Genomic DNA, 11,763 nt, shown 5'->3' on the forward strand with positions numbered 1-11,763 from the left:
TTTGTAAATCGTGAGAAAATTATTATATTTTAACCAAGGAACCGGGACGTGTGAGGAAGTTGCTTGTGAATTGCGTCATATCTGCGTTACCCTCGGTTTCTGGTTTTATTTTGCAGAAACGCTTTACTCTTACTGCAGTGTGCAACAAGTGTCATAGCAGCCACCAAGCGAACGCACAGAGTAACATACATAACATAACATACACAACACACTCAGATGTATCTGATATGATAAACAGAGGTACGTTACCTCATACTCATGACCGTAAAAGAGGAAGTGGCACCAGCGACTGTGGCATTATAAAAGTCCCACAGGCGACTATGCCATAACAACAGTCCCACTACTCACGAGGCGTGTGTTCCACTTTTCTTATTAACAATCGCTCCAGCGGCCTTGCTCAGCTCCCACAACACTCGATCCTGCTCTGCTTCATACTACAGTAACGTTAATAATCGTGTCCATGAACATGATTTCTGTCCGAGTCCTATCCCGATTCTTTTCCACCGGCTGTGAGGTGAGGACCACGTCCCAAGATTCTGAGCTCAAACATGGCGTCATCAAACTACGCCTTTTTTTTGAATAGGCGACCTCTAGTGGACGGAAAAGTTACATAGTGCAGCTTTAAGATCACATGAGGAATACCTTGTTGGGATTTACATGCACTTACACATGTGAACAATATTTTTTTTCTTGATTGTGGACACTTACGTGATTGACCTTAGTTATATTCTGAGCTGTCATTGTAAATTCTGGTCAGTTAGAGTGTGTTTTTTGATCGTTTCTTGATTGCTCACTCATGAACATCTCAACACCTCTGTTCTCTTGAAAGCATCCCTCTTGTTTGTTATAGCAGCACATTGACAGACTTGTGGTCCTTTGGGGGATTTAATAGTGCACAGGTTATCATAAGGATGAGTCAATCTACTGAGACACAAGGGACATGGAAGTGGTCTACAGAGAGAACTGTTGGCTGGGGTAGGAGTGTTGGTGTGGGGGTTTGGAGGAGACGCACGTAGGCAGTGTATTCCTCCATCCCTCAGCACCTTGCCTACGTTGACCAGAGTGTCCATCAGTGTGGTCTCTCGAGTGTTGTAGGAATAGCAGTGCTGGCAAAAATAAAAAACACACCCCAGGAAAGTGCTTTTTTCATGGCCAGAATAGGAGTGATGGATTGGGTTAGTATGAGCAGACAATGCATTTGTTACAGAAAGAAAGAGAAACAGAAAGAAAGAGAAAACAAGGTCTGGCAGAAAACCTTTCACTGGCAGTTGGCACTAAAATATGTAAGACTGGGAAAGAAAGGGTTAAAAATAATGACTGAATATTTCGATGTTAGTATTTAAGATTTCATGTATCTCATTTGCAAATGTATTTGTGTCCTAATCAGCATATGTTTGACTTTTTCAATAACACATGGGGTGGTTGTAGTGTGCCCTTGAATTGATATCTGACTTAATGTGGCCCTCTGTGTTTTGCATGCATCTTCTGACCTTCTTTTTCACCAATGAAATTTAATTATTTGTGGTTACTGATAGATGTGAAACATGTTCTCCTGAGATTCATGTGAAGGCAGGCTACCTACCAATTTGAAGGGAGCGATTCTGAGAGCATAAAATATGAACCACCTTTCTGTGCAATAATTGTCCCAATTTCCTTTGAAGAAGGCAATCATCCTGAATGTTCACCAAGAGCTTATTTGGGCATATCCTTTTTCCATCTAGGTTGTATTAATTAATGCATGCCTTAGCTCAAATTAGCCCTCTAAGGAGCAATAACTCAAATTCTTGTATTTATGTAAGTAATAGGTCAGAAAAAACATGCTAAACTGAAATAATTATGCAGTCCAACTCTTTGCTTTGAGAATAAATTGCTTGAAAAACCTGATAAAATATGAATGTGTTTAGGGTGCAAATTTGTAAAATATTTACAGCCTAGTATTGGTGGGGCACAGCAATTAAGTCGGCAGTCAACTTCAATAATTGTCAATAAATTAAACTTTTACACTTAATTTATTGTCTCACCTATTTGTGAAATGTGTCAATTTTTAAAACAATAATTATTGATCTGGAAGTTAATATCTTGGGATATTGGGAATGCTGTAAGTGCAGAATTGTGTCTTGGAACGCAGTGCCCAGTTATGATGTGAGAACTCAAGGAGACTGCATGAGACTCAGCAAGAAGCCCCTGTGGGGACTGATCTTATGTCAGGAGATTGCAGATTTTTACGCTAAAGAAGCTACTCAATCTCTCCAAAGACTGAATTATTAAAGGCCCTGTATGTTTTTCAAAGGCTGGGTTTAGCTTTTAGATGAGAGTGGGGGTGTTTCATACTGGATCATATCTGTCCCACCCCCACCTCTACAATTCTGTCTATACTCGCTCAAATGGCCCTTTACTTTCTAAGCATGCTTTTACTGCCTTTGAAGAGTTATTTTTGTTGATGAAAAGGATATGCCGGCTTGGCAAAGTGAACTGCGGCGATTCGTTCGCTCGTTTAATACTCCTCCCTCCAAGGTTTGGTTCATAAATTTATTATCAGTAAAGTATACGAGGAGTCTCATGCTTTAGCGAGGCCTGGAAGCTAAGTGTTGCTGATGTGAAAAGATTGAGAGCCAGACAGAACATGAGAGAGAGAGAGAGAGAGATAGAGCAAAGAGTTGAAGAGTAGCAAGAGAAAGAAAGAAGGACTGTTTTGGTTAGTGTTATCTCTGAATGACTGATGGTCGTGTGTGAAGTATAAAGCTCTTGCTTCATTAAGCCTTGAATGACTCCTGATTTCGAGCTGTAGGACAGCAGCCTGAATTCTGTGTCCATTACTGAATGCTGTAGCTGATTAATTCCCATTGGACGTACACATTCTCAAACACTTTGAAGTTAACAAGTTTATCTGCCTGAATGGAAAATCAAATGTATTTTAACTTTTTTTTAATGCATATATAATATTTAAATAGTAGTTTACCCAAAAATAAAATTTGGTCAGTGGATTTTTTTACTTTTTATTGTATTTTTATTTTAATTGTTAATATTTCTTAAAGGTTAGTTCACCCAAAAATACAAATTTGTTGACTTCTGACTTCTTTCTTTAACCACATTAGGGTGCTGCTGCCAGCAGCGGAAAAAAAGATTCTCCCCTAGCCCTCCACCGGGGGAAGGAGTGGCCCCGCTACCACCTCCTGGAAAGAACTGGAATCCATCTCTGAGTTGTCCGCGTCAGAAACGCTGCTTCGTCTGCCGTTTGGCAGGCTGTGGGGCTGGAGTGGACTGAAAATCTGTATATTAATATTTGGTTCAGACAATATGATTATCACTGTGATAACATTAAATGACATGAAACACAACCCAGTCTCTTTTTGTTAAATGCAAATTTATGTATGATCAATAATACAAAAGTATAAATAAAAGCTATAATAAGCTATACATGAAATAAAGCAAACAATTCCGTCAAACATTCAAAGTCAGTGCTAGTCGGCTACAACTGTAACGTACAGTTATAGCCTAAAAATAAAAAAGTAATGAAACTTCACTTTGCCCTCAGCCTAAACGATTTGCCAGGGAACAAATTATAGATCCATGAGACCAAAGATCGCCTGTTACATATACACAAGACGAATTATAGCTTGAGACACCACAGAGATATCAGAGCCAGCGGCAGACGGCAGAAGGACTAGCCGAGGAAAGGCTACTCTCGCCGGAGTAAACAAGCGCGGAGCGCCGCTGATCCACTGGAGCTCACAACTCTGAAAACGCCGGATAAAATGTTCAAATAGGCACTATTTTTATAAATAATCCACAGATTTGAGCTTTAAACAACTACATTATCGCCTGAAAAAGTCTTAAAAGTACGTTTTGTCACACATTAACAGTAGATTTTAACAAAACGGTGTAAACACAGCCCATGTCAGCCATTTCTCAACGAGATGAGCCGGCTGGCAGAAGCCCCTCCCATGACGCGAAATTCGCTTCTGTTGTGCAGTGAATGTCACTCGCGAATGAAGCGAATTTCACGTGCGAATGAAGTGAGTAAACTCAAAATGCGAATAGCACGATTTATTTGCGTCATTCGCGTCTGGTGTGAACGCCACATAAGAGAATATATGACCGATTTAAAAAAACTGCATCATGAAGCTTCGAAGCGTTATGAATCAGTGAGTCAATTCAGTGGTTTGGATCGCCAAAGTCATGTGATTTCAGCAGTTTGGCGGTTTGACACGCGATCCGAATCATGATTCGACTCGCTGATTCATAACGCTTCGAAGCTTCATGATGTAGTTTTTTGAAATCGTCATCACTATATAAGTCGTTATTTAGGTTTTTTTTGCGCGCAAAAACTATTCTCGTCGCTTCATAAAGTTATTGTAGAACAACTGTATTGAGATGGACTTTGTAACAACGTCTTTAGTACCTTTTTATGGGTCTTGAGAGTGTAAAGTGCATTGTGCCAATGGAGGCCTTTCTGAGCCATCGGATTTCAACTAAAATATCTTCATTTGTGTTCCGAAGATGAACAGAGGTTTTACGGGTGTCGAACGACATGAGGGTAAGTAATTCATGACCGAATTTTCAGTTTTGGGTGAACTAACCCTTTAATGTATTACAATTTAACTAAACTCATTAGATTTTTGGAGGCTAAATCTACTGTAGATTTAGTCGACTAAAATCTTATGATATTTAATCGACTAAAGCTAAAAACAATTCAGGTGACTAAAATATGACTAAAACTAAATGGCATTTTAGTCAAAAGACTATGACTAAAACTAAATCAAAATTTGCTGTCAAAATTAACACTGGTCCACACACGTCCGGGCGTCCATTTGCCCAGCTCATCTCAAACCCAATTTACAAAGAACAACAGACAGACATTCCTTTGTTCCACAAACAATGATCCCTTTTTGATTTAACCCAGGAGAGAACCAGACTTGTGGTCAGCAGAATTTATGATCCCCGCATAAATTAACGAGATTACCAGGACCCAATAGAGTGCTAAACGCTTCCTAAATGGCCCATTAGGAACATTCATGAGATCCCAAAGACAGGGGGGGACAGTAACACACCTCCTTTCTCGACCACACATTCTAAAAGCTCTCTGTACCCAACACAAAGACTTCGCTGTAACAAACACAAGGACTACAACTAAACTCTGAATCAATAGCATGAACTAATCCAAAATTGGGATTTGGATTAATTATATGTATGAGGGACTATGACGTTTTTCAGGGTCAAACCTTCTATTGGTGCCGATTTGCATGTTCTCTTTTAGATATATGTTTAAGTACCGGGGAAATCACTAAGAAATCTCCTGATAACGTGTATCAATGTATTTTGTGTGTCTTATAGGATCTGTGGAGTGTCTGTACAACTAGACAGTTACCACATCATAATCCTTATTATCATGCCCTCCATATATGGGAAATATATGTGTTATTTGGTATGCACGAGACGGATGAATGATGACCCATATTTTGGTGCAGAGTAAAGTTCTGTATATCTGTATTCTGATATACCATATTTGCAATATGAAAATTATGCGTTTGAAATGCTTGCCAGAGACCAGAGAATCTGCTCACGTTTGTCACATTGGGCAAAACGCTAATGATAAACGAGAACAGGATAACTGGGCGGTAGACCTGCCCACAACAATATCTGATTGGCTGGAACACCTCCAGGGACGGACCAGAGAGAGATGCTTAAAATCTCAGAATCAACAGTTGACTTTGCTTTTTGCTTAAGGCTTCTTGCTTCGTGCTTTTGGCCATTGTTTGCAGTGACCCTCGCTACAGCTCACTCATGCTGGCCTTGTCATCTTCATGCCTGCACGTTTCACTCGCACTAAGAGCTACCAAGAGCTCTTTCCACACTCAACAACTCCTTTTGAACCTCGCCGACGAACTTAGAGTGAGCGCATCCAGCAGCTGCGTACCTAGACGCAGAGAAAGCCGTTGCATAGCAACGACGACGCCTGACTCAAGCGACCAGAAACAGAGCACAAGGCTCCTCCCGGCATAGCCAACCCTCAACAACCCGAGCTGTCCAGTCCCGCAAACGCAACAACCGCCCGCCAGCCAATCAGCGCCGCAGCCCCTTCATCACAAGAAGAGCCCGCGCTTCAAAGAGCAGTCAGAAACGCAGGTACAACTTTCCATTTCTGGCTGAGCTGGTAAAAATCGTGTCGAGCAGACACACTAAGGTTGAATTACTGATTCTCTCAGGTCGTGGTTTAAGAAATAGCTGCTAATGCTAGAAGGTTGGGACTCAACTCTTTTAACAAATATCATCTTTTCCTGCAAACTGTATGAATGGGTATGTGTGTGTGGTTTTGTTAGATTAGTTTGTATGTCTTAGAATAGCTGAATAAAGCCTTGTTATTACCTTTGGCCAGGGAGTAATATCCTGACCAGAATTGATAAGATAACTCTAATATCGACGTATCACTGGACGAATAGTTGATAAGGTGTTAAATATTCATTCTGAATTATTCATATAGGTGATTCGGTTATTTTAATAGTGAATCAATTCCCTAAAACAGTTATTTGATCCGAATTATCCCAACACGACTGAGCCGGCGGCTGGGTGGAGGCAGCAGCTGGCCGCCAGGGCAGTATATGTTTAATGGCCTCAGTCTGCTTCTGGGCGGCCGAGAACTGTTGGGCGAAGTTCTTGACCATGCTGCCGTGGGATATGGGAGCATTGAGGAACCGGGTTCGCTCAGCTTCTCTCATATCGGCCAGGTTGAGCCTCTCCTGGACCACAGTTGTGGACATCACCTGACCCAGGGAGTGTGCGGTCACCTTTGTCTCCTGAAGGGCGAGGTCGGTGGCGGCACACAGCTCATCCATGAGCCCTAGATCGCTCCACCCTTATGCATGTTCCTGAGCATCCTGGCCAGGTAATAATTAATAATAATTTGTTACATTTATATAGCGCTTTTCTAGGCACTCAAAGCGCTTTACATATTAAAGGGGGAATCTCCTCAACCACCACCAATGTGCAGCATCCACCTGGATGATGCGACGGCAGCCATATTGCGCCAGAACGCCCACCACACACCAGCTGATTGGTGGAGAGGAGACAGAGTGATGAAGCCAATCTGTATATGGGGATGATTAGGAGGCCATGATGGAGAGGGGCCAATGGGCAAATTTGGCCAGGATGCCGGGGTTACACCCCTACTCTTTATCGAAGGACATCCTGGGATTTTTATTGACCACAGAGAGTCAGGACCTCGGTTTAACGTCTCATCCGAAGGACGATAGACCTGAAGGATGGCCATGGCATGCAGTGAGGCGGCGGCCTGCCCCGCAGCTCTGTAGGACTTTGCCACCAAAGTAGACGAGAACCTACAGTCCTTGGAGGGGTGCTTAGGATCACCGTGTCAAATGTAAGCACTCTGGGGGACCCCAGTGTACCCCTTAGCCGTGACCCGTCGAGGGTAGAGAAGGCGGAAGAGGCCGCAGACCGATCACAGGAAGACAACGGGGACTTCCAGGACCACATGACCTCCCCGTGCACCTCGGGAAAGAAAGGTTTTGGGGGCGGGGCCTGACAGCTGTCACCACCCTCAAAAACCAGTCATTCAGCTGTGAGCGCTCTGGACAGGGCGGAGGGTTCCACTCCAGCCCGAGGCTCGCTGCTGCCCGAGATAACATGGCCGTCAATTCCGAGGCAGACTCGGACAATGCTGGCTCGCCAGAATATGCAGAATATGCTCGGGCAATGCTTGCGTGCCATAGCCGAATCTTCATCCCCAGAGGACTTCAGCCCACCTTGAGATGTGGCGATCGACATCTTGTCTTCGTCTGGAGCGCCAAACGAAACACACGGGGCGTCTGCAGATGGTCCCGCTGTTTCAGTCCGAACACACGTGGGTAGTGGTGTACAAGAGGGGGGTGTGGCCGTATGAATGATCGTCGGGGCTTTATTCCACACCGTAACCCTCAGGTCACCCTGGCCACCAGCCAAAGTATCACCTCTCGGGGAGAGGATAGATTGGGGTTTGGCAGAGGGGACTCTACCTTCATTATGGAGTCATTGAGTCTCGACCGCAAAATCGAGATGGTCTTGTTCCAAAACATGACACATCCACAAATACTGCTTGATGTTTTTGGGCTTACAGCACACTCAAGCAGTGTTTGTGGATGTGATTGTGCCCATCAGACAGCGACAGAGATCGACCACACCCAGAAGTGCACAGGCGGACATCTTTAAAAAGACGTGCCACGCGCAAACATTATTGTATGTTGGACATGTCTCACGAGAGAGAGTTTTATTGTTTTTTATAATAAAATATATCTTTGTAACGATACCCCATCTCACAACATATTCCTTTGCCTTCAATTGGTAAAACTTACCTGTGCCCTTATTTGGAGTATTTCCTTGGTCCTCCACCAGGGTGGCGTAGTCGGATTAATTGAACAGATTCATGTTTCCCACCACTGGGGTATGCCACATGAACAAAAAAATACACCACAAAACCATCATATATCGCAGTCAGTGAAAAAAAAAATTGGTGCAATGATACTGATTATTTTTACTATTGCAGAATTAGATGAATGAAGAGAGCTTCTCTCTTGTGTGCACGGACACACTGAGTACTGCTGGAAAAAGGAACTTCTGGTTACAACTGCTTGAAAAAGTTATTTCATAGTCGAGTGGTAGAGCATTGGCCAACAATGTCATTGACATGGATTCAAATCCCGAACAAACACAACCTAGGGCCCTATCTTGCACCCAGCGCAATTGACTTTGTACACCGACGCATGTGTCATTCCTATTTTGCACCCGCGCAAAGCGCGCTTTTCCCTCCACAGAAGCACGTCGCTAAACTAGTGAATGAACTTGCGCTCCCTGGGCGGTTCAGCGCAAAAAAGGAGGCGTGTTCCAGCGCAAACAATCCCTGGTGCTATTTTGCTGTTCCATTAAACAATTGCGCCACTGACCAGAAAAAACCTAGTCTAAAGTCAGTGGCGCGTTGCGCGTTGTTCATTATGCTATTTTAAGGGCGCATGCTTGACCATAATGTATAGCGTGCACAACGCGCATACACTTTGCTCATGTAATCTACACAGATGCAACAGTTATTTTTGCAAATCATAAATTGTTACACTAAAAAAATATTAACACATGAGATGACGGAAATCATTGTGGTGTGCCACGAAGATGTGAAAAAATAGGCATAAATCTAGCTTACAAATGATTCAGGCTAATTGTAATAATTAAGGATAAGACCTGTTTGACCAATAGTGGCAAGACATATATGTATATAAGGACATCTGACAAATTGGTTTGTCCGTCAAGAACCAGGAAAAAAAATCGACTGAAAAACTGAAAAAACTGAAAGACTGAAATAAAAAAAAAAGACTGTGAAATCACCTTTACCATAATGTACAACATTACAACTTCACTTCTCTGTCTTTCACTGCTCTTACAAGAACATCAGTCTCCTCGGCTGTGAACCGCTCCTGGCGTGCGCCTAAATACGCCATAATAATAGCAATCCATAATGGAACTTGCGCACCTGCTTTTAAAGGGAATGTTGGATGACGCTCGGATTGGTTTATTCACGTTACGCCCAAACCACACCTATGAATAATGAAGCTACTTCAGACCAACCCATTTTAGATTTGCGCCGGGCGCAAGAGCCATTTATCCCGCCGGGAAAATAGCAACAGCGCCGAGACCCGCCCACAAAGTTACTTGCGCTTCGCGCTTTGACACTTGCGTTTCAGATCGTTAAAATAGGGCCCCTAGTGTTTTACTACCTTTAAAAAAAATATTAAAGGGGTGATGAATTGAGAAATCAACTTCCTTTGAGCCTTGGATATATAAAAGTTCATCGTGATATAAGAATATCCTGTAAGTTTCGGAGCTGAAAACTTCCTTGTTAGTCATAGAAAAGCTTGTATTGACACCAGGCCCAGAAAACGAGAGATCTCAGAATATGTCGATCATTGACGTCATAGAATGCAGAAGCACTGCCTCAAGCCCGCCCACCAATTCATGGAGCTAAACGGGTTGCTTCCGAGCAATAAACATACCTGTTCCAGCTCACGTAAGACATTGCGCGTTTGTTTGCTTCATTTCATCGCAGAATTGATTGTAAACAAGATACAGATTGAGACTGGATTTGCAGACATATTGAGATTAAAACACAATGCTGTGCCTCCTATATTGGATCCGACAGGAATGGTGCAACACACACTTATGTGAGTTGATATACAGGGATTTTGCAGGTGCTGGTCATATAATTAGAATATCATCAAAAAGTTGATTTATTTCACTAATTCTATTCAAAAAGTGAAACTTGTATATTATATTCATTCATTACACACAGACTGATATATTTCAAATGTTTATTTCTTTTAATTTTGATGATTATAACTGACAACTAGGGAAAATCCCAAATTCAGTATCTCAGAAAATTAGAATTTTCTGAAAAGGTTCAATATTGAAGACACCTGGTGCCACACTCTAATCAGCTAATTAACTCAAAACACCTGCAAAGGCCTTTAAATGGTCTCTCAGTCTAGTTCTGTAGGCTACACAATCATGGGGAAGACTGCTGACTTGACAGTTGTCCAAAAGACGACCATTGACACCTTGCACAAGGAGGGCAAGACACAAAAGGTAATTGCAAAAGAGGCTGGCTGTTCACAGAGCTCTATGTCCAAGCACATTAATAGAGAGGCGATGGGAAGGAAAAGATGTTGTAGAAAAAAGTGTACAAGCAATAGTGATAACCGCACCCTGGAGAGGATTGTGAAACAAAACCCATTCAAAAATGTGGGGGAGATTCACAAAGAGTGGACTGCAGCTGGAGTCAGTAGGTTGTCAGTAGGTCAAGACATAGGTTTCAGCTGTCGCATTCCTTGTGTCAAGCCACTCTTAAACAACAGACAGCATCAGAAGCGTCTCGCCTGGGCTAAAGACAAAAAGGACTGGACTGCTGCTGAGTGGTCAAAATTTATGTTCTCTGATGAAAGTAATTTTGCATTTCCTTTGGAAATCAGGGTCCCAGAGTCTGGAGGAAGAGAGGAGAGGCACACAATCCACGTTGCTTGAGGTCCAATGTAAAGTTTCCACAGTCAGTGATGGTTTGAGGTGCCATGTCATCTGCTGGTGTTGGTCCACTGTGTTTTCTGAGGTCCAAGGTCAACGCAGCCGTATATCAGGAAGTTTCAGAGCACTTCATGCTTCCTGCTGCTGACCAACTTTATGGAGATGCAGATTTCATTTTCCAACAGGACTTGGCAACTGCACACAGTGCCAAAGCAACCAGTATCTGGTTTAAGGACCATGGTATCCCTGTTCTTAATTGGCCAGCAAACTCGTCTGACCTTAACCTTAATCTATGGGGTATTGTGAAATGGTATGGTAAATGGACGCTTTCAACAGACCCATGGCCATCCAAAGCGCTTTACATCTTGCCTCACATTCACCCATTCATACACAGATGGCGGTGTCAGCCATGCAAGGCGCCATCCAGCTCGTCGGGAGCAGCTGGGGTTAGGTGTCTTGCTCATGGACACCTCGACACTTGGTCAGGTGGAACCGGGGATTAACCTTCAGGTTTGTAGACAACCTACACGAACCACTGAGCCACTGCCGTCCCACTGAGCCACTGCCGTGAATAGGAAGATGCGATATGCCAGACCCAACAATGCAGAAGAGCTGAAGGCCACTATCAGAGCAACCTGGGCTCTCATAACACCTGAGTAGTGCCACAGACTGATCGACTCCATGCCACGCCGCATTGCTGCAGTAATTCTG

The sequence above is a fragment of the Gobio gobio genome (genome assembly GCF_949357685.1).
Source record: "Gobio gobio genome assembly, chromosome: 17".
Classification (NCBI taxonomy): Eukaryota; Metazoa; Chordata; class Actinopteri; order Cypriniformes; family Gobionidae; genus Gobio; species Gobio gobio.